This window comes from Phoca vitulina, unplaced genomic scaffold, assembly GCF_004348235.1.
Source record: "Phoca vitulina isolate PV1807 unplaced genomic scaffold, GSC_HSeal_1.0 scaffold19, whole genome shotgun sequence".
NCBI classification, from domain to species: Eukaryota; Metazoa; Chordata; class Mammalia; order Carnivora; family Phocidae; genus Phoca; species Phoca vitulina.
Window position 1 is genome coordinate 22,095,479 of NW_022589722.1, and position 23,589 is coordinate 22,119,067.

The 23,589-nt window shown below is 43.9% G+C and overlaps 1 long non-coding RNA gene across 1 annotated transcript in view; it reads right to left on the minus strand.

Moving 5' to 3' along the window:
- The window catches only part of LOC116639731, a 160,177-nt gene that overhangs the window by 14,775 nt on the left and 121,813 nt on the right, over positions 1 to 23,589 (minus strand). The window contains exons 3-4 of the long non-coding RNA XR_004300912.1: positions 2,246 to 2,455; positions 351 to 482 (exon numbers count right to left, since the gene is read on the minus strand). This is a non-coding gene — a long non-coding RNA (uncharacterized LOC116639731). The remainder of the gene's footprint in view (positions 1 to 350; positions 483 to 2,245; positions 2,456 to 23,589) is intronic.

The window sequence follows — 23,589 nt, forward strand, 5'->3', positions numbered from 1 at the left end:
CTACACCCTGCTCAGAGCTCAGTCCCACATCCTAGAGCCTGACCCAGAGTAAGCTCCAGGTGTGTGTGTTGACCTGAATGGGATCAGGCCTGCACAGGTGCCCAGACTCTTGACCTTAGCCATTCTGGTGTGGAGTTGGGGAAGAGTATAGGGAGTGTATGCATGGCTGGGAGAGGGGCTGCTGCCCCCAAGTTCAGGGTTCACCTCTGCACTGTTGGATCCAGACCTGGGTGGGATGCATGGGGGCTTCAGGGGCAGCAGAGCCCCTAGCAGTGTGTTGGGCTCCAGCCTAGATCTGAGAACGGGACTGTACCCCAACTTCTGCAGACACAAGGAAGAGAAGCAGTTACCTCACTTCTGCTGGTCTTGGTACAGGAGCAGGTGTGGGCTGCAGGCTACTGTGGGGGCATCAGAGGCCACACCTGAAGTGCTGGATGGATCCATGTTTTATGGGGTCTGATGCCTATATGTTTGGGGCCCTCCTTTAAGAAAAGGGATGCAAAATTAGGTTTAAGATGGAATTTCAAATTTTTTTAAAAGATGACACATACAAAAGTCACAACAACATCAGAAAAATAAATATTATTAATTGACCACTTCTATAATGCTCCATTTGGCTACATACTCTTCTATGAGCTCTCCATGTGATAACAATTTTGTACTATTATTCCATGAAAAGCATACGGAGATAATTAAGCTTCACTCTAGATCAAAACAATTTATTAATATTTTATAAAAAGGTTCTTCTAACTTCACAACTCCATATTGTAATATCATGTAAATGTTTATGATTGTAGTCAAAATATGGCAAATCTTCTACCACATATGCTTTACATATGAGCCGTTACAGGCTTTACATATGTACTCATGTTTGTGCTATGGCTATACATTTTCTCCCTAAAAAAATATGGGACTTATGATAAACAGTATTTTCCACAATTCCCTTCAAACACCCCAGCCCCCAAACAATTGATAATTGTTCATGCTGCATTATCGAGTATATTTCCAACAAGGGAACTTCCCTGTGGACCAGATATTGATGGGAGATGAATTAATCCTCCACTCACAAAAGGCCATGTACTAATTTCTGGCTCAGCACATTTCAAACCTTGTTTTCTCCTACTACCTATGCACCTCCTGCACCAGGACTATAGTGCATATTCATACTACAACTGGCCCCAGACGCTGTCTTCAGGTCACACTGAAAAGGGAACTGTCACAGCAGGAAGCTATTCCTAACCAGGATGGCCAGGAATACCATAATTATATACAGAAATGGCCTCAACCACATAAATACAGCTCACTAATCCCAAACCAAATGTGTCCCCACCTCAATGTCCCCTTTGCCAGTGCCAAAGAGGCCTAGGGCCACTTCCAACCAACAACAACCCAGCACAAGGGGTCAGCTGCCTTAACTGATTGTGATTAATACATCCTACTCTTGCAAATTTTACAACACATTGTTTGGGGCTGAATGTTTGAGTTCCAAATAGTCCATATCTTGAATCTAACCCTCAGTGTTGGCAGAAGGTGGGGAATTTGAGAGGTAATTAGGTGACAAGGGCAGGGCCCTTGTGAATAGGATTAATGCCCTTCTAGAAAAAAGCCAGAAAGCCAGTTAGTTCTCTTTCTACCTTGTGAGGATACAACAAGAAGTCAACAACCTATGGAAGAGGCCCTCACCAGAACCCAACCATACTAGCACCCTGATCTTAGACTTTCAGCCTCCAGAACTCTGAGAAATACATTTCTGTTGTTTATAAGCTACTAGGTCTATGGTATTTGTTATGGCGGCCCAAATAGATTAAGACAGACTTACTCATATGAACACACCGATGGAGCTTCCTTCAGAGCCTCTAAAGGATCTTGTGCAGTGGCGGGGGCGGGAGGGGGGGGTGTCCTGAATCTTCAACTCCCTTTATTTCTTTCAAGGTAAACCCACCTCTGGTAATGAGCCCCACCCTGGGGAGGAGCTCTGCCTGGGACAGTCTCGGCCTTTTGTCTGCTGTGTCCCTATTTGTGGCAACCTGTCCCCATCTCTGGGAGAAGCAGGGAGCTTGAAACCTCCCTGATAGAAAGACAAGGAAGAGTAAGAGGACAAATCATCTTGTTCAAGGAGGGAGCATTCAAATTTGAAATAGCCATTTCCATTTTTCTGAGAAATGATACACTTACGATGAGCCTGCTGGCTGCACCCAAGGACCCTCCCGAGCCACCCCCACCTGCTGAGTGTGAAGTTGATTACCCAAGTGTCTGATTGGCCACCAGCCCTGTAATTAAATCATCACATTAGTTTCACCAGGGACGGTGAAGAGGTCTCTAAGTTGGAAGAACAAATGCAGCATGGTTCAGAAGATCTGTAGAAACATCTGCTATCATAGCTTCTGGGAATCAGAGTGGCTGCACTTCATGAATTCCATTCTTCCAGCTGCATTCTGAATCTTGAGTACAGAGCCTGAGTTCAGAGGGAAATAGAAGCAGAAATTTGATGGACATCCCTTTAGCCCAATGGCACCACCCGGTACCATCCCCAAGTGCCATGTTTTTAAAACTTTTGGCAAAAGCATAAGTTTTCTATTGAGAACAGGCATCTGGGAAGGCAGGTAGGACTCTCTCCCACCCAAATCCCTGCCCTCCTGAGACATTAATGAAGGCAAGAGCAGGACTGAGCAAGCCTGGGTTAGCACCTTCAGGGACACTCAGCACTCAGTTGACAGTGCTTCCTGAGCATCTTATGTGTATTTCTCATCTTCAAAAAATTGTATTAAACCTCAAGACAAAAATAAAAAATCCTACAAAGTTCTGATACCTCCCCATGATAGTGACTTAGGTGCATTTGTTGAAACATTGAAATACTAAGTTATTTGAAGAATAGGGTTCAGCTCATGTATTAAGTGCTCAATCCCCAAGATCAAGGCACCTGCCAGGATAGAGTTCACTCAATCTAATGCTCTATTTTTACAGGGAGAATAGGCCCAGAGAGAAAAAATGACTTGGCCAAGATCACACAGTAAGCTGGCGGCAGAAATAGTGTAAATACTCAGATCTTCAAATTCTTTTTTTTTTAAATTTTTTTATTGTTATGTTAATCCCCATACATTACATCATTAGTTTTAGATATAGTGTTCCATGATTCATTGTTTGTGCATAACACCCAGTGCTCCATGCAGAACGTGCCCTCCTCAATACCCATCACCAGGCTAACCCATCCTCCCACCCCCCTCCCCTCTAGAACCCTCAGTTTGTTTTTCAGAGTCCATCGTCTCTCATGGTTCTTCTCCCCCTCCGATTCCCCCCCTTCGTTCTTCCCCTCCTGCTACATTCTTCTTCTTCTTTTTTTCTTTCTTAACATATATTGCATTATTTGTTTCAGAGGTACAGATCTGAGATTCAACAGTCTTGCACAATTCACAGCGCTTACCTCAGATCTTCAAATTCTTGATCCATGACTCGAACAGCACTTTTTTCCCCATCTGCTTTCCCAGAAACTTAGCCAGAGTTCTTTTCAAAGACCCAGGCTCCCACACAGCCTTCTGGATGAGGCTTCTGGTCTTCTGACCAGCAGAGAAACCTCTCCGCCTTCTGCTGCAAGCTTTAACGCCTCACCCACTTCAAAGACATCTGGTTACATATTTGCTCCCCGAGACTTGGCTCCCAGCTCTGGCAGGATTAGGATATACACGTTCACCTGCTCAAAGCCCAGATTGCTTATGTGTATCATTAAATTCTCAGCCAGAGCACCAGGCCAATGAACAGAAATGGCTGGGATTTGGGGCAACTCATGGCAAGCTGGCGTCCACGGCAGCTATGCAGTGAAGGGGAGGCTTCTGGGCCATGATGGGAAGCAGGTCTGTGCACCATCCCCTCTGATGCCACTTGGGCTTAAACCTCCTTTGAAAGCATCTCCAGCTCAGCCATCTCTTGACCTGTACATCCAGCCAGGAGGAAATTTGCATTTCTGTAGCATTTCTCTCCTTCACTCTCAGTGGTCCAGTGGAGGCCATTGGGCCCTGCTGCTGGGAACATTTCATGGCCAGATCCTCTCCATCATTCAGACATCAATCAAATACCACCTCCTGCATGGTCTTCCACAAGCATCCCTTTAGAGTGGCACCACCCCCACCCCATCTCATTATTCTCTACCCTGTTGCCCTATTTCAGTTTCTTTATGGCACTTCTCATTCTCCAGAATTTCTTTATTCGATTCGTGAAGAGGTAATGTGGCCCCTTTGCTAAGACCTTCGTCTCTGGGTTCAGGCTATCTAGGTTCAAATCTTGGCTATACCACTTATTAATTATAAAACCTCGGGGAAGTTCCCTAACTGCCATCTCTATGCCTCAGCTTCCCATCTGTAAAAGGGGAAGAATAACCATACCTACCTCACAAAGTAGTTATGAAGATTAAGTTAATTCATCAAAGGCACTTAGAGTGGTACCTGGGACATTGCTAAGAACAGAATAAGTGTCAGATACCATTGCTATCATTTGATTCTCATATTATAGTTTGTCTCTTTCTACTAACGTAATTTCCATGCACCTCTATCTCCCATATCCACAAAAACATCTAGCACATTGTTTGTGTTCAATAGATGTTTTCCAAATAAATGAATGAATAGCTTTCCCAGTGTCCCTTCTGCCTCCAAGTCCCTCCCTGTGCCCAGTTATAATTAGCTGTCCCTTCCTGTGATCTCCCATGGGACCCTGTCCAGACTTTAACCATAGAGCCTAGGATTTTTTCTTCTATTCTGCTTCATGGTTTGTATACACATGGTTTGTATACACATGAGCTCCTTGAGAGCAGGGTCCCTATTTTACTCCCCTCTGCATTCCGCAGGCTTAGCATGCAGGTTGGCACATGGAAGATTCTATGTAGAGGGATGGAAGGAAGAAGAAGTATTCATGTGTCGGTCTGATCATACTACACTCCTCATCAACAATGACTCCCCATCACCTGCACAGTGAAGGCCCATATTCCTAAAAGAGCACTGCTGTCTGTCCATGGCTTGGCCTCAAATGTTTTTACGGTTTCTACCCTCTGTGTTCTTCTCCCTTTGGGTACATAAAATCCAAGGCCTGCTGTTCCTCTCTCCTCTCTTTAAGAAGTCTCAGAAATTCCCATCTGTGAGCGTTCTGTCTTGTTTTACCCCTGCTTAGAATACCCTTCCCCTTAGAGCCAGACTGTCCCTCATACCCCTAGTCTGATCCTGTCTTCCTGATGATCTCCCCAGACAGTTCATCTCCTCTCTTGTGTCAAGATATTTTTGACTTATACTTTACCATCTGCCTTAGTCCTCCTTAAGTTTTCCACACTGCTTGGAAGGTTCCAAAGGCTAAGGACCACTTCTTCTGTGCCATATGGTCTGCAGAGCTGCTGGGTCATGAGTGACCCAGAGGAGGCACACAGAAGTGGTTAATGAATCAAGAAGTAACTACACTGTGTTTGCTGATTATATTTCTTATGACTCCCATCCCAGCCTGAACTGGTGTTCAGCTAGTTGCTAACTTTTCAGTGTCAATTCAACAAGTATTTGGCAAGTACCAATTCTTTGTGCCCCTCTCTTCAAGGAACCAATAATCTCACTGGGGATACCAGACAAACATGAGAAATGTCTGCAAGACAAAAGAAGTCACCATGTTGGGAGCATAAATGCATTAAGCACCTACTCTATACAAAGCTCTGTCTAAAAGACTTTTTTTAATAAAATAAAATATAAAACTGGGTGTTATATGTGACTGATGAATCATTGAACACTACATCTGAAACTAATGATATACTATATGGGAGCAAATTAAATTTAAATTAAAAAAATAAAAACTGGTATATGACTTAGGTAATAAAATAAAATAAAATAAAATAAAATAAAATAAAATAAAAATAAAAGCATCAGGGGCGCCTGGGTGGCTCAGATGGTTAAGCGTCTGCCTTCGGCTCAGGTCATGATCCCAGGGTCCTGGGATCGAGTCCTGCATCGGGCTCCCTGCTAGGCGGGGAGCCTGCTTCACCCTCTGCCTCTGCGCCTCTCTCTCTCTCTCTTTCATGAATAAATAAATAAAACATTTAAAAAATAAATAAATAAAAACATCAGTCATGCCCCTTCACCTAAATTATAAATACATTTGAGAAGCCAGGCAAAGCAGCCTTAGAGATCATCCTACCCAGCCTTGTCCCCCAACCCATTTTACAGAGGACAAAACTAAAGTCTAGAAAGGAGGTACAGCTTGTCTCAGCTCAAGAAGAGTTAAAATGAAGGCAGAGTGGCAGCTCAGATGCAATACTCTTCCTACTACTCCCTGCTCCCTTCTAAATTAATCTGGAAAACCAGAGAACACATCCCAAATCTTCTCTGCAGTAGGGTGAAATATCAAATTAAAATTAATCAATAGATAAAATATAGCATTATGAGCCGAGATGCTAAACTGCGCAGAAAAGCGCTACAGCAGCCTGTGGTTGAAGAGGAGGTAGGACTTCACCTAGGGCATCCCACCTATGGATGTGAACATCCAGAGTGTTTCATTTGTGGATAGCTTTGGGAAAGCTTCCAAGGAGCCCTCAGTATGTGCAAAACCAGTCATGACTAAGACTGTCCTCAGGACCCTGAGATGGCCTAGTGCCTTACAGTTTGAAGGGACCTCATCCAGGCCCCCACTTTCACATATAAGTGGAGAGGAAACAATACCCTCTTCAACATCACAGAATTAGCCCTGATCTAGACCTAAACCCAGGATTTTTAGTCAAAGTCAGCATAGAGAAATAGAGAATGCATATGCTTTGCAACTAGATCTGTGTTTAAAAATTCATTCTGTCAATGACTGCTTCTCTCAGTACGAGGTGGGTCCAGGTTCTCTCCTTTTCCTTCTGTGCTCTGTGACTTCTTGACCAATGGGATGTGGAGGAAGAGATGCTGGGCCGTTTTCCAGGCCCATACCTTAAAACTGGCAGTTTCCACTTCCTGTATCTGGATACACTCACTCTTGGATGCAGCCACCATGCTATGAGGACACCCAAGCTACCTGGGGAGGCCACAAGTCCATGTTCTGACAGTCCCAGATGAATTTCCAGCCAACAGCCAGAAACAGCACCAGACATGTGAGTGAGGGGATACTCTGAGGGGACTCCATCCCCCGTGCTGGCTTGAGCCACATGAAAAACACTAAGCTAGAACCCCCTACCTGAGCCAAGTCAACTCTACAACTGTGAGAGATAAGAAGAAAATGATTGTTCTTGCTGTAAGTCACCATGTTTGGGGATGACTCATTACCCAACAGCAGACAAATGGAACAGATTGTATGATATCTCAGCTATGGCACCAGCTGAGTCACACCTTGTAGGGCCAGGGGAATGTCCTTCTGGATGTTGTAGTACCTGCTCTTGATCAGCAACCAATGCACGGCGTGTTTTCCTACAGCCAGGTTTCACATGTGGAGGGTCAAGGGATAAAAATAGCAGTGACTCCTCTAATGATATGCAAGCGAAATTTTTGCTTCCTAATTTTGCAACTGTGGACTACGCTGGCCTAAAGGTCTTAGATACCCATGGTGTAACACTGTCACTGTGGACAAAGCAATGATTCAATTAAATTGGAAGTCAAGATTTGCATTCAGCCACTTGGAAGAGGTTAAGAAGAGGGTTACCAGGTAGAGTGATTGATCTTGACTATCAGGAGAGAATTGGGTTATTCTTACATGATCAGAAGATGGAGGAATATGTCTGGAAGAAGAGATGCCCTAGGGTGCCTCTTATACTTCCATGTCCTATGATTGAAGTCAAATGGAAAACTATGACCCAATACAGGCAAGATGGCCAGTGACCAACACCCTTCAGGAATAAATTTCAGAGTCACCCACCAGGCACAGAACCATAAGGAACCAACCCGCTTGGTGAGGGCAAAGGGAATATGGAATGTATGTGGTAAGTGGAAGTTATAAATATCAGCTACCATTACATGACCAGTTGCAAAAATGAGGACCGTAATAGTTATGTTTCCTCCTTATTTGGCTGTGAGTCTATTTGCATATATACTAGCTAGTTTTTCTTTCACTCTCTCATTTGCCCACCATTTAACACAAAATGTGTGTAAGAGTATTTAATCTTACGTCTCAATATTTAAGCTATAAGATCTCAAAGGAGGAGTGTGACTTAGCTGGAAAAAGAATGGATAAAGATGGGTAAAGGATTTTTTGTCCTTTTTTTGGGAGAGTGTTCGTGTATTTTTGATTGTATATAAAAACATGTTAGGTAGAAGCAATACTCTCCTATTATCTTTATTGAGAAGTTAAATATGGCTAAAAGAGATATAAATGGGTGCCAAGTTGACTAAGGGTGAAGTATGTACTGGTCTAGTAAGCTAGAACGAGGTTTCCAGAATTCCCTGAACAGCTCCAGGATGCATTGACCACAGGAGGCATTTGGAAGTGAAAGAGAAAAAATGGCAGCTCTTTTTTTTTTTTTTTAACACCATGAAGGTCAGTGGAAAGCCGAGTGCTGTGCCTTCCCACACACACATCGCTGTTCCACTGCCTCATCTTGATGACATGGCTGCAGCAACTCTAGCTCCCACCCCATGTCCTCCTTCAGCCATTCCAAATCCTGGGCCAGTGTATGCACCTCCATGGCAAAGGGTGTCAGCTTCTGCAGGCCACACATGCCATCACACTCACCCACCTCGTGTCCCTCTTTCCTTCCCAACTGCCTATCTGCTAACTTCAGGCCCAACACCAGATGTAGAAGCAACAGCCTTCCATAAACCCTTTAACTAATTCCCATAACTGCACAAGGCTGAACCCCATAACAAACAGCTTGTCCATATAATTTGTAGTGTTCCTGCTTTTCTGATCAAACCCTACCTCAGGGACCTCAGGGACTCCTTTTTCCAGCCACACTGGTCTTCCTGCTCCTTGAGTAATGCAAGCTTATTCCCCACTGAGGGCATTTTACACTTGTGGTCTCCTGCCTGAAATACTCCCTCCCAGATATTCCCATGCCTGGCTCCTTCTTGTCAAGCATTCTCAACTCAAATGTCATCTCTGTCAGGAGGCTTTCCCTGGCCACAACGTCTAAAATAAACCCCAGTCATTGTTAATCACACTACACCATTATTGTTTCCATGGCACTCATCTCTCTAAAATTTTATTTTTGTTTGTTTAGATACCAGTTGTCTATCTTTTGAAGCTTTTTGAGGGTAGAGATCTTGGCTATTTTGGTAGCCAAAGTATCCCCTTGCCTTTTACAGAGCTGAACAAAGAGATCACTGGCACAGAATGAATGACTGACCTTGTCCAAGCTACTTTCCTCTGGGAGCTTCAGTACCGTGAGTTGTCCATGGCATGATAAGGCCTTTCTCACAGAGCTGTCAGGAGGCTGGTCGAGCCTGGAGATGAAGAGCACCCTGCACAGCACCTGGTGGGGGATTTGCTCTCAGAACTTTGGTCACCTTCTCTGCATGCATGCCTTGCTAGGGACCATCTGAGGGTCCTGGGAGCTGAGATGGAATCACTAGCATAGAATCAGATCTCTGAGATTTCTGGATCCCAGAAGGATACTTTTATTTTCTTATTTTTTCTATCTTTGTAAGATGCTAGAGTCCCCTTCTGCTAATAGCATGGGTGTGCTATATGCCTTCATCTTAACAACACTTTCACAGCTTCCGTGCCCAGTAATTTTTATTACTTGGTCTTTTGCCTCCCTATCTACCCATGGAATCAGAGTCTATCCTCAGCCTCTGCCCAGTGCCCACTGAATCATGCTGACTTTGGTATCCAGTTGATTTCCTTGCCTCTGCCTTACAGACACGGATGAAAAGAAGCACCATTTTCATCTGGCCTGGAGGGAAAGCAGGTACCGAAGGCAGGTACTGATGCAAAGGAATGTTCTGGAACAGGATGCAGTAGTCCTGCCCATCAATAAAATCTAAATAGCAGAGTGAGTCCAGCTTATATATCCTATGTATGGACCTAAAAAAAACAAAATATAAAAACTTCCTAAGCAGAACTATGGCTAAAATGAGAGCCAGTCAGTGATACTTCAATTCACTTTCAACCCCTAATTTGGGAAGTAATGAACTTGTCTCCTCCTCCCAAGCTGCGTTAGGCATCCAGTAGACTACAAAGTGGAATAAGTGGCTCTATCGGAAATACCCCTTTTCCCTCAGCTCCCAGACTACACACATGGAACATATTTAATGGAGTCTGAGGGATGGAGACAAGGGGCTGATTTGGCCACAGGGTTTCAGGAAGACAGGAGAAAATGCCCTACAGAGGTACATATGGAAACAAGTGCAAGGTTGCTTTGGCCATCTTCTGCTTTAGGGGAGAAGGTCCTTATCTCACTAAGAGATTATCTTGCCCTATTCAGTTCCTTCCTCCCTTCCCTCATTCATGCACAATATACTTGCTGCTAAGTCATATGCTAAGTATTGGGGCTTAGCTGTCCTTGGGAGGCTCACACTTTCACGGAGAGAAAGAGACATGTCAACAGTCATTTCCAGCACAGGGTAGTAGCTACTAGGAAGGAGGAAACATGGGGGTTCAATGGGAGTCCTGTGTTGAGCCGCCCAATCCGGTTTATGGGGAAGATAGAGTGTCAGGGAGGGTTTGGCTAAGAAGGTCTATTCAGCCAGGGCTTGATGAAGAGCAGATGTATGTCAAGAGGACAGACATTATCCTGGGCACCCCTGAAACAGAGCATTCTCATGGACAAGGCCAGCTGGACAGGTAAGACGTGAATCTGGCCCAGGTTAAATCTATCTGGGGCTTCCGTTGCTCCTCATCTTAGAAGACCCAGCCCCTTCAGACTTCATGATCTGGCCCCTGTGAGAAGAACCACAATGCACTCCACATTGTGCCAGCCCTCTTGAGGCTCTGACCTCTCCCACACTTCTTCCAGCTCACACTCTTCCCTCTCTCTGGATCACTATCCTCACCCCCCCAAACCCCTTTGCCTAATGCACCCTTTTCATGCTTCTACCCTTAGCTCGTAGCTCAGGGAAGCTGGCTGAGGGGGTTGAATAGTACCCCCAAAATTGACATCCATCCAGAACCTCAGAATGTAGTCTACTGGATTCCTAACGCAGCTTGGGAGGAGGCTTAGGAAGAGCAGAGATTGCCACCTAATTCAGTAGTTTTGCAGATATAATTCCTTAAGATGAGATCATACTGAATTAAGGTGGCCCTAAATCCAGTAACTGGTGTTTTTAAAAAAAAAAAAAAAAAAAAGAGGACGGGGGTCCCTGGGTGGCTCCGTCGGTTAGGCATCAGACTTGATTTCGGCTCAGGTCATGATCTCAGGGTCATGAGATTGGTCCCCACATCAGGCTCTGCACTCAGTAGGGAGTCTGCTTGATGATTCTCTCTCTTCCTCTCCCTCTAGCCCTCCCCTCACTCACTTGGGCTCTCTCTCGCTCTCAAATAAATAAATATATATATAAATATATCTTTTTAAAAATTTTAAAAAGAGGACAGGACACAGAGAAATACACAGAGGGACAAAGAGGCCATGTGACAACAGAGGCAGGAGTCTGACTGATGCCATTCTGAGAACGGAACAGCAGAGGTTGTTGGCAACTCCCAGAAACTGGGATGAGGCCCCTTCCCCAGAACCTTCGGATGGAGCAGGCTCTGCTGACACCTTGATGTTGGACTTCTAGCATCCAGAATCATGAGAGAGTAAATCTCTGTTGTTTTAAGCCACCTAGTTTGTCACTGTTATGGTGGCCACAGGAAACGAATACACATTCCCTCACACACAGCCTCCCTCTCCAGCTTCTTCAGAAACACCCACTGTGCACACACCCCACCGTTATGCGGTCCGGGAAATCTGAGCTTCTCTTTAGGATCACTCATCACAGTTTATAATTATTTATTTATTTGTGTGGCATCTTTAGTGATGTTCGTTTCCCCTGCTAGATTATAAACCCTATTATGCCAGGGAATCTTATTGAAGTCACTTCTGAAGCATCAATATTTACCATGATTGGGGGGGGCTCCATGAATGTTATATTAACTAAATAATTACCAATAGATTCCACAAAAAGCTAAGTAACTGTAAAATTTATTTTAAAGGTACCAAAAGAATGGAAGAGAAAAGAAGTACCAGGAGCAGAAGAGAGAGAACCCAATGGTGTGGAATCAATAGGGAATGTTGGGATTCGGGTTGTATCTGCAATGGATTCCAACAAAGGAAACCCCTAAAGTCATATGGCCAAAACCAGCAGCTTTTCAAACTCTCTTGACTGTGACCCATGGTGAGGCATATATCTGATATCATGACCCACTACATGGACTCATATATGGGTGCCACAGGAGGAACACTTCTTACTCCCATTTTGTGAGCTGTGTCCTGATATTTCCTATTCTCCCTCCCTTCTATGCCGTGCTATTTAATTGTCTTCCTTGTCCCCTTTCTCCACCTCCACCTCCTCTTCATCTTCTGCAGCTTCTCCTCCCCCTTCTGCTTCTCCTCCTTCCTCCCCTTCTTCTCCTTCTTCCCCTTCCTCTGCTGCTGCTGATAGACAGAACCCATTAAATTCACTTCACAACCAACCAACAGGCTGTGCCAGTACATTCCAGACTGTAAGCGCCACCAGGGCAGGGATCATGCTCTTATTCACAGCTCTTTCTCCAGAACCCAGTACAATCCCTGACACTTACTCAGTGACACTTTGTTGAATAAGTGAATAAATAAAAGTATCAAAAGTTACATCGTGTGGAATATCCTGACAAGTTCTCTCTTGTCACATCTGAACCTGTAAGACTGCTCCTATCTTTTTTCAGACCCTTTTAAAGTCTACTATCTTCAAAGCTAAGGAAGGCAGATTGTACTTTATTATGTGCAGCCCTCCCATCCATGCCATTAACCACTCAGTTGGCTCTATGAGCTAAAATGCAAATCCACTCATTTAACTCCTCCATTTAAAACCCTTCTGTCTGTTTCTTTGCCTCTATAACTCACATTTATCTGACACGTAACAACATGTGTGAAGGCAGACACTGTTTACAGGCTCACGTTTCCAGCCTTACCTTGTTTTTTTTTTCTTTAATCCTCTTAATTCAGCTACACCATACAGTCATGATTCCCCTTCACACACATGACACCCTGTCGTGTCCCCATGCCTCTCCCTAAGCTGTTCCTTCCAATGGGAATTCTGTACAAGCCCTTTGCTTATCCCACTTGATCGAAATAGAAACTCCTGTACATTCTTACAGGTTAGCTTCAAAGTGGACGCAGCCGCCTAGCCGATGCCACCCAGTGCACATAACTCCTTGTACATAGCTGCACAATTTGAACCCAGTTATGCCACTTCTTATATTACTTTTTAGATGTGTTGTGCTAGCTGTTTTCTCCCTGGCCTGTGAGCTCCTTGAGGACAGAAAAGAATGGAACGTTATTAATCTTCATCTTGTATCTCTGGCACTGGGCACACAGTAAGTGTTGAAGAAAAATAGGAGAATAAGAAGGAAGAAGAGGGGAGGGCTCAGATAAAGGTCGTCCACTTCCTTATCACTGCCCGGTCCTGTGTCCATTGCTATTAAGTTCTGTCCCCTTTATTGCTTATTCCAGCTTCTGAAAAATGAAATGATTATTAGGTTTTTATGACAATTTATCAGTTGGTGTGTTTTCACAGAGTTAGACCTCCAGCAGATGTCTGCCTCATTGAAATTCCCACTGGTACAAGATCTTAATTCTTTGCAGATTTTGAAACCTATATAGAAAAAGCATCATCTGTTATTTTGAGCCTGAAAATCTCTAACCCCTTAACCCTCTTTTCCCATTGAAATGACGCTTTAATAACTTGAATTTTTATCATATGAAGTTTTTCAAGAACATTACATTCTTATTCTCAGAACAGATGCATTATGTCCTCGCTTCCTTTGGTTTCTAAATACTGTTCCCTCTGTATGGAGCTCTTTTTTCCCCCTCCTCTTTTCCTCCTCCCCACCCCGGCACCTCTTCAATTAATTGCTCCTGCTCATTCCTCGTGTCTTGGTTTGGCCAGATGAGCTCTTCCAGAGTCCACGCGCAAGACCTCATCTATTCTTTCTCCCTTTCGACCTCACTGAAAATCTGCCTTTTGCCAATTCATTTATTCAATCACAGTTTATTGAAGGTCTGTATTATGTAATAAAAACAGTAAACAAGACACAGTCACTGCCTTCTAGAAAGGTGAAATCTAGTCCAGAGGGTGTGGCTGAATTATAAATATGCAACAATAGCCCACGGTGATACTGTCCAACCTCGGAATGGAGATGAGGGATGGGAGACTTCCCAGAAAAGTGACATCCAAGGTAAGACACTGAACAGAAAAGAGCCTGTCACTTCACGGGCCCTGTGAACACTCCTTGTTCTCTTATAAAAACGTGAAAGTTGTGTTCTTGAGAAAACACAACTTTGGTCGGGAAATCGTGTTACAATAACAATCATTTCTTTTAGGAAGGAAAGAATTCAGAGTAGAGAATTTCAGACTCAAAATAACAAAGCTGTTTTTCTTCCAAAAATTCCAGAGCTAAAGGTGTTTTTAATAGCTCAAAGTTGGTCTTGTTATTGCAAGCTAAAAAGAAGAAATTGGTTTTAAAAATGTTTCAAAACCAAACCTCAGTGCAGCTTTGTGTGCCCTGCAATTCACAGGTGGTCTCACTTATAACCGTTGACCATGATCTGAACAGGTTTGTGTGTAGCATATACCTACGTAAACTGAGAGGCCAAAGATCATAAGGGTTAAACACACACACACACACACACACACACACACACACACACACACAAACCTAACAACAAGGGAAGCTCAGTAATGATTATTTCTTGCATGCATCTCTAATTCCCAATCATGTTATAACCAATAGAGATCTACATATGGCAAGTTATGTATTTGATTAATGAATGAATTTATGGTTTTCTAGCCAATGTGCACTTTGCAGATGCTTGTTGGATGAGTTCAGTATGACAGAACGTTTGCTTCAGCTTGTGTGTGTATCTTCTCCACCCCAGGCATCATTATCTGGAAAGCCCACCTTTTAAGACCTACTTAATTTAAACAAATCACATCCCTCTATTTCATATTTGAGTCCTGTAACTGCTGAAGGTCAGGACCCCTCTCTGACCTAGACCTGCTCAGACACTGCACTCTTCCTTGCCATGGATCCCAGAGCTCACTCTGTCCCTGGGCATCCCTCTCCCTCCAAGCCCAGTTGAATCTCTCTTGTTTCTCTCCTTCTGGAATTTGCCTTTTATGAATTTTACTATTAATTGTTATGGAAAGCAATGAGCATAGAGAGACAAGTTCACAGAAGAATCCCTTATGGAAGAATATTACCAGGGTCAGAATTTCCCAGGTCTCAGAGCCATGGCGCCCAGTTCCCAACCTCCCTGCCAAGAATCGTTAGAATCCACACTGAGTTTCTGATTTCCCTGTTTGTGTCTAAGGATGTACTCAGCTCTTTTCTCTTCTCTGCATGTGGTCCTGGATATGCTGCCGAGATGGGTCCACAGGTATGAACTACTGTACATTGAAGTGTTTACTCATCTTAATGAGCTCATTGGAGTTTCTGTGAGCAGACAGGGAGACACAGGTGCATCTCACAGATTTACGCAGTTGGCAGATATTTACTGAGCACACACAATGCAGCAGACACCAGGTCAGACTTTGCACACCCATGAGATCACTCTCGATTCTCTTTGTTTGATTTCATTCCATGGTCACACAGGACATCGGTAGCATTCCAAATGCTCCCTCACTAGTTTAACTTTTCCTTTGGTGAATGGAAAACTTGTAAGGGAAGAGCACGTCCTCATCCACCCCTAATGCCTCCTTCTACTCTCCACCCTCGCCACCCTAAAGTAGAGCGTATAACATATCTAATGGGTGAGTTTGGGAGAACACACTTGGCCTGCATGGAAGATCTGCTCATCTGCATGGATTCTAGTCAGTTCTTAGCCAAATGTAAGTTTCCCCATGATGGAAGGCTGCATTTTTTCCAGAGTTCTTTATGACTGAGTGGGTGGAGTTCACTTTGGGAAGCCACATGTGGCAGTCAGCTCAGACCGCCCTAACAGGATACCACAGTTTGAATGGCTAAAACATCACAGCTGTTGGAGGCTGCAAGTCCGAGATCAGGGTACCAGCATGGCAGGGTCCTGGTGAGAGCCCTCTTCCTGGCTCGGTGGATGGCCACCCTCACCCGTGTCCTCACGTGGTCGGGATTCGCCTTATAAGGGCACTAACCCCATCATGGGGTTACCTAGTTAGCTCCCAAAGGCATCATCTCCAAATGCCATCACACTGGGGGGTAGGGCTTCCACATATGAATTTTGGGGGATACATTTCAGCCCATAATGCCACATGACTACAAGACCTTAAGCCATATTATCTGCCCAGCTCTGATTAGTAACAAAGGGACTCCTGGATGTTCTTCCTTCTGGCTTAGCTGTTCACCTTCGATCAGTTCCTAAGTCTGGCAGAGAATAGGACTTTATTTATTAAAATTTATTAAATGCCAACTGATCTACTCCTTGTGGAAGAAGATGGAGAGAATTCTGTAGAACTGCTACATCCCTCCAGATCAATGTTTCCCAAATGGGGTGCCATGGATCATCGGCTTTTTTATTTTTTATTTTTTATAAAACATTAAGAAGTATCAATGAGGAAAAAAAAACACATTTTGTGGTCAAAGAAGTTATGGGACACTTTTCTCTCTAACTCCCTCTGAAAGTCACCATGCATGTGATGTGGGCTGCCCTTCCCTAGAGAAACTTGATTAGGGTGTAACCTGGGGATTCCCACTCTCCCTTCCTCACAAAACCCTTTTTGGCCGAACAATAATTAACTTCGTGCAGAACTGAAGCTCCTACATCTGGGGATAGCTGTTCTAGATCGTGCCCTTCATCCTCCACGGTCTCCTGACACACCTCTTTATCTGGGTCCTTCCTACATCCCTCTCAAATTTCAGTTGAAAGCCCTCTTGATCAGGGGAGAAGTTCACTTTTAACAAGACCCTTTCTTCCAAGTAGCCTCTAGCAGTAGCACACTCATTATTCCGGTATCTCAACACACAGTCTAGAAGGCCATGACCTATTTCTTTGAAATTTTCTACCAGGTTCCCTCCACACATTTTTCCTTCTCCTCTAAATGATCACCCTTTCGTGGCAGAAAGAAGAAATGTCAATATCTGCATCTTGAGGGCCTTCAGTCTTCTTCCCCAGACATCAAACTATTAATACCCAGGCAAGTTTCAAGCTGCTTACAGTTAGATCCATTTCACCCACACCAGCCTGGAGGAAGTGGGTGATGATCACTGGGTCTGATACATCTGGGCAGATGGGCACGTCAGCGCAGGAAGTCAGCTCCCCTCCAGATCAGGCGTGTTGGCTCTGCATGCAGACACCTCATGCAGCTCAGCAGACTTCCAGACCACCGCTGGAGTCACAAGCCTCCTTGAACCTGCTTTCCAAGCATGAGCTGGGGAAGCTCTTGCAGAAGACACAGCTTTCCCTTCGGCAGGCAGAGCCCCAGAACTGCCAGCCCTCCCGCTTCAAAGCCTTTCCCTTCCCTTGCTCTTCTACACTGCATTCTTCTTCCAGCCAGCCTCAGGAAAATGGTTTTATTTATTTATTTTTTGGCAGGTGTTTTCATTCTTCATTATGTTCAGTTAGCCAACATATAGTACGTCATAAGTTTTTGTTGTAGTGTTCAACAATACATTAGTACGATGATGGTTTTAATCCCTCTTCTGCCTCCCTGAATCCTTTTTTCTTGTTTGTTTGTTTGTTTTGCTTTGGTTTTTTGATTGCTTTGTTGGACTGTGTCTCCCACCCACTCACGGACTGCTTCATCCTCACTAATAAAAAGGAGCACAGAGAGAAATCCCTACGGACCTTTCACCTTCTCCCCAGCAGGGCACCCAGTTTACCTTTATAGAACCCATAATTGATGAGAGTCTCCAGGCAGAAAGACAAACATAACTCATTCCCTGCAGGTCACTGGAGCTCTGTCCATACCTCCTGGGCAGCAAGATAAATGACAATCTTTTGTGGCACCTTCTAAAACTCCCACACTCTTAACTGCTAAGCAAACTCCGATTGTTCATCCTCTTTGCCACTGAGACCTTAGTACAATGGACACATGATTTTGAAACAACCTGACCAGCCCCCACCTGCCTCCTACTTACCAGCCACCACTCATCTGCTAATACAGTATTTCTTGAACTATTTGATACTTTGCAAGCTATCACAACTTTTATGCATTGATGGAATGCCAACAGTGGCTCATGCATTATAAAGGGCAATTGTTTGTCTTCACTTGGGCTGAGTTTTTGTTTGATTCAGACATGAGACTCCACATTGATTCAAAGCTTCCTTCTTTTTGCCATAGATCCACAGGGAATAAGTTGGAATCATGGAAATATTTACTATGCAATATAATTTGCATATTACCATAAAAGTGTGTTGAAATTCTTGGAAATATACCTAATAAAGATGATATTAATGTGGTGGTCAACTGGTATGGTTATTACATACTACAATACATTGTAAAGATAGTTTATCACATAATGATTAAGGCAATTACGTAAAAGGCAGTATAGATAAACTTAACCCTAGAAAAAGTAAATTTTGTTATTGTCTTGCTAGGTTGCTGGGGCCAAAATTACACACTGTGGTTGGTGATAGGGCACTTTCCTAAAGGAAATTAACAATTGCCTTGCCAGTCATCCTGGAGAAGTAGTTAATCTGCGGTCAGGAAATGGAGTGGTTTTGGAATAGAGAAGAAAGAGACTCCATCCTCTCTGAGGCTGGGAGCAGTGGCAACATGTGGAAAGAGCTGGAGTGGTCCAGGTGGCTGAGGTGAGAGGTCTCGGGACATGAGACAGCTAAGCATAAGTGGCACCACTGAAAATTCTGATTTTGCAGGAGCTCTCGATTGGTGGCAATGTCAGCACTGGGAGCACAGGGAAATGGCTAGTTCCTGAAGTAGACAGCAGCTATAAGACCTCCTACTTCAAGGGGAAGATTGGATTTTTTTACTCCAAGTAACCATCTGAGCACACAACATTGATACTGTGGACATGAGGAAGGCAGTGCCTTGTCACAGGAGCCAGGGAAGAGTCACCAGGGTCTGTCCCATGGAACCAGCAGAAACTAGCTATTTGTCATAAGAACCAACAACAGGAGAGACAGCAAATTGCAACAAGAAAATTGGAATATGGGGGCCAGAAAAAACGTACCCTTCCATGTAAGGATTAAAATTCCACAATCTTTAAAAAGGGGGGGGGGCGGCGCCTGGGTGGCTCAGTCATTAAGCGTCTGCCTTCAGTTCAGGTCATGATCCCCGGGTTCTGGGATCGAGCCCCGCCTCGGGCTCTCTGCTCCACGGGAAGCCTGCTTCTCCCTCTCCCACTCCCCCTGCTTGTGTTCCCTCTCTCACTGTGTCTCTCTCTGTCAAATAAATAAATAAATAAATCTTTAAAATAAAATAAAGTTTCACAAGAAAAAGACCTCAGAAATGATGGAGGGGGCACTTTGATGTGAAATCATCTCCAGCAAGTGGGATGGTGGGTGCTCCTTCTATAATATTGTTATAAAGGAAGCATGAGTCCAGGCTGCTCTTATCAGCAGGTGAGATCAATAATCAAGATATCATAGTTAGACATCCATAACCAGCCAGTCAAATGAGCTGAACTTGGTAAGACATGAACAGAAACTCACTGCATTCTTTCACACCACTTTCCCTTTGAACCCCTCTCTTGACTTATTCCTCCTTGTCTGTCAAGAAAGCTCAGGAAGATCTCCTAGTTTTATAACTTGGTTATTGAACAAGTAGCCTTTGCCCCGGTATTAAAAAATATATTATCCCGTGAAATATCCAAACTCCAAACTCCAGACAATTTAAAATCTTTCTCTGCCCCCTGTTCAGGTCAACGTTAGGCGGAGAAGCTGAGATGCAAAAGGGAAGTATAGTTCCTTGTTGTGTATTTTCCCTCTTTATGCCGCCTTCCCCCTCCACTCACCAGCTACTACCCGAGACTCCTGCAGTTGTGAGAAATTCTGACAAGCCCTGTTTGCCTTTCATGTTAGAACCTTATGGATAAGACTGTTGTCCAGAAGCCACTCTTCCTTTCTTCCAGCGTCTTTGTTGGTTTTGTAAACTCCCTGGATCACTGGATCTGTTCCCTTGATGACTTTCCCCTTGGCTCCCTGGTCTTTCCTGGCCCACTTTCCACTTCTACTTCCCTCTCTACCCCTGCAGATGGCCTTTTTTGGGAAGAGTCTCTCTTGTGAACTGATGCCACATGCCCTTCTTAGGGGTCCACATTTGACTCTCCAGAAATATGCATGCATTCTTGTACCACAAAACCGTAGAAGTCAGACCCTTCCCAGAACAGCTGTTCTTGCTCTCAGGCCAGCTGGAGAGGTATCTACCCCAGCTTTCATTTCCAGAATTTTCGAGTGTGAATCAGATGCCAGGCTCTGAACTCCTCAACCCCAGGGAACACATGTCAAGTTCTTGAAATGTCTTCTTGAAGTTTTCCTTGCTTGGCTAGAGTTGTGGGGGAAACACCCCCTGCTCTATTGGTGAAGAGGGACATGGGGACTCACAGCTCCCTGGCAGTTCTTTCTCTGACAAGTGTTTACTTTTTAATCTCTCCAAAGTCCTTCATCCACCCCCACCTCTCCTGTTACTGAGGTAGAAGGGGTTTGGGGAAGCAGTGTAAGCGGGGATGTGTTCACATCCTTGGAAGCACATCTCTTCAGCATAGGGGAGCCCCCACAGACTATTGTGTTGTTCTTGGCCTATGAGGCCTCTGAGAAAATAGGAAGCACCTAATTTAGTATTCTTTTATGTAAACTTTAGAACAAATCATCGTTCCATCATATATGTGTGGATGTGTGGCTATAAGTCACGTTAACATCTGGCAGAACTCAATTTGCAAAACCTGGGCTAAGAAACTTTTGATTAATTTGCACCAGATAGAATCAGCCCAGCTTCCCTGTGAGAACAACACTTACTTGGAGAGTCCTAATGCTGAATGATCCAAGATACCTACCACATTTCACCGAAATCAAACTTTAGGCTGCAAAGTTGCCACTGAGTTTGGCGTGTCTTCCTAGCACAGGATATTAGATTTGAATCATTCAGCTCTATTTGGAACCAACAAAGCACAATTATACAACAGTTGTTCTGGGCTTCTAAATGATGTCAGAGGATGGGGAACATGTAAAATACTATTGTCCCATTTAGAGAAATTACTTAGGACTCCAACCTCACCATTATGAGGCTAATCAACTTACTCCCCAGCTTCATATTCTGAGATGCCACTGTTCTTTCTAAAGACTCCATAGGGATTGGAAATGTTGCCTCCTCTGGGCAGATAAATGTTAGAGAAGTGGGACCCTGGGCAGGTGCACCTCCATGCCATGGCCAAGCGTGGTCTGAATTTCAGCCCCAGCTGAGCCCTTCAGCCAGGTGCCTGGAGCCCTGGACAAACTCTGCAATTGCAAATGGTGACCCTAAGCCAATTTAAATAAAGTTAATATTTACACTATACATGCAATACATACCCCTTATAAAAATTATTTCTAATACATATAAAAATTAACTCCATTTCTCACATCCCAAAGGCCTATATGCTGTTATATTTCCTGAGTATATTTTAAGAGGTTGTGATCATACTGTATATATGACATTGTACAGTTCTTTCCTAATATATCATAACATAAGCCCTTTTCACGTTCTACAAATCTCTATCAATCTCACTTTAAATGGCTCATCCATAGATATCAATCAGAAAGACATCATCAAATCCTAGAGAACTCAGAGAATGGCCAAAGATAGCTGAAAATAAACAAAGAGCTCCAGGGACTATCTTTCTGGAGAAGACTAAAAAAGAGAAACATGTAGACAGATGGAAACTTTGAGACCCATATTTTGGCAGGTATTTCCAGGGGTCAGGGTACAAGTCTTGAAGGGACTTCAGAACAAGGTTCAAGAAATCTGGTGCTCACTGTGGTCCAGGGCTCTCTCTACTTGAGGAAGGCTAGATCAAACAGTGCCTCACTGGGCCAACTCATGCCAGCTTCTCAAAGCCAAGGATAGCATTTAGCCAAATATGTTGCTTTGAAGTCAACTGAAAGTCAAGTCTTTAAAACAGTCAGAGGCATTCTGCTAGCCTAACTAGTCCTCTCTGAGATGTTCTGATGGACACTGAGTTTGGCAGATAGGAAGTGAAATAACCCACTTGTGAGATTCTAGACACTGGAGGTCCAGGTGGCTCTCAGGGGGACCAGAGTAGAAGTTCAGGGACAGCCTTGGGCAGGTGTTACTTGCAGAAGGTTGTGTTTAACCTTCTCAGGCTTTTCACCAGAGAAGGTCCTTATCCACCATGCTCTCTCCTTCCTTCTCTCCTCTCTCTGTAGAGGGCAAACTTTGGCAAGCTTCTCTTTTGAGGAAAATGCAGGACTGTGTGTCCTATGACTTGAGCTCTCTAATTCATTGAATGAACTCTGACCAGTCACATAAATCCTTCTGGACTCTGGCAGTGACTTGTTATATTTGAAGGTTCCTTAGCTTTTGTCTCTATGAAAACAATGATCCTGTTAGATTTCAGGTCACAACTCATGCATTCCATTCAAAAAGTGTTTGCTGAACATCCTTTGTGAAACACAAAACAAGTTTTATAATAAACTATACTAAATAATTCATGAGCATAAACTTAAATTGTGTATATTTTCTGAATAGAAAAGGAAAGCAAAGTTGTTCATGAAAATCATGGCCCCAACATGAAACAGATGGTTCGAACAAAAGGATGGAGTTTGAAGAAGAGACTATTTATAAAAGCCTGGGCAGAAAGAGAAAAACCCACAAGGGACAGTGAAGTACCCTGGGGCCTGCAACAGTGAAAATTTTTACCTCCCCTACACCAGAGGGGCAAGGGAAGAGGCTGCTATCAGAATGAAGAGAGCTGTGGTTCTTAGAGGTCATGGCCTCCCAGCTGGAACTGTGGTTTTCATTAGAAGAAAGCACCTATTGCCAAACTGTAACCCAGAAGGGACACAAGGAAATAAATATTCAAGCCTTTCCCCCTTCCCCCTCCAGTCTTCTGTCAATGACTCTCATTGTCTGAATCTCACAGGAACCCAACAATCCTTAGAGATCAGTCTCTCTGGGCACAGAAGAGCCATGGAAGTGTAGGGAGTGCACCTGGGAGAGCAAATGAAGAACATCCAACATAATCCACTCCCCCTTTGTCCATTTGCATTCACTTTTATCCTTTGGATGGAAAATTCCTGTCCCTAACAGGTGGAACACACAACATTTTCCCAGCTATTATATCATCACGTGATAATATCAGTTCAATCATTCACCACCTTAAACCTAAACTATTAACACTTCTTCATATAAGGTAGTGGGACAGGGGGGAAAGAAGGCAAGGGAATAATTAATTCACCTAAAATTTAGCTGTTACAGTTCACACTTCTGTCACTAGTCACAAGCATGGATTGATAACCACAGCTTCCTTCTACCGTGTTAAAATTACTATCTACAAAACATCTCCTGATCTTTTTACCTGGTGGGCTAATCCTCACTTCTTTAGACTCTTAGTAAT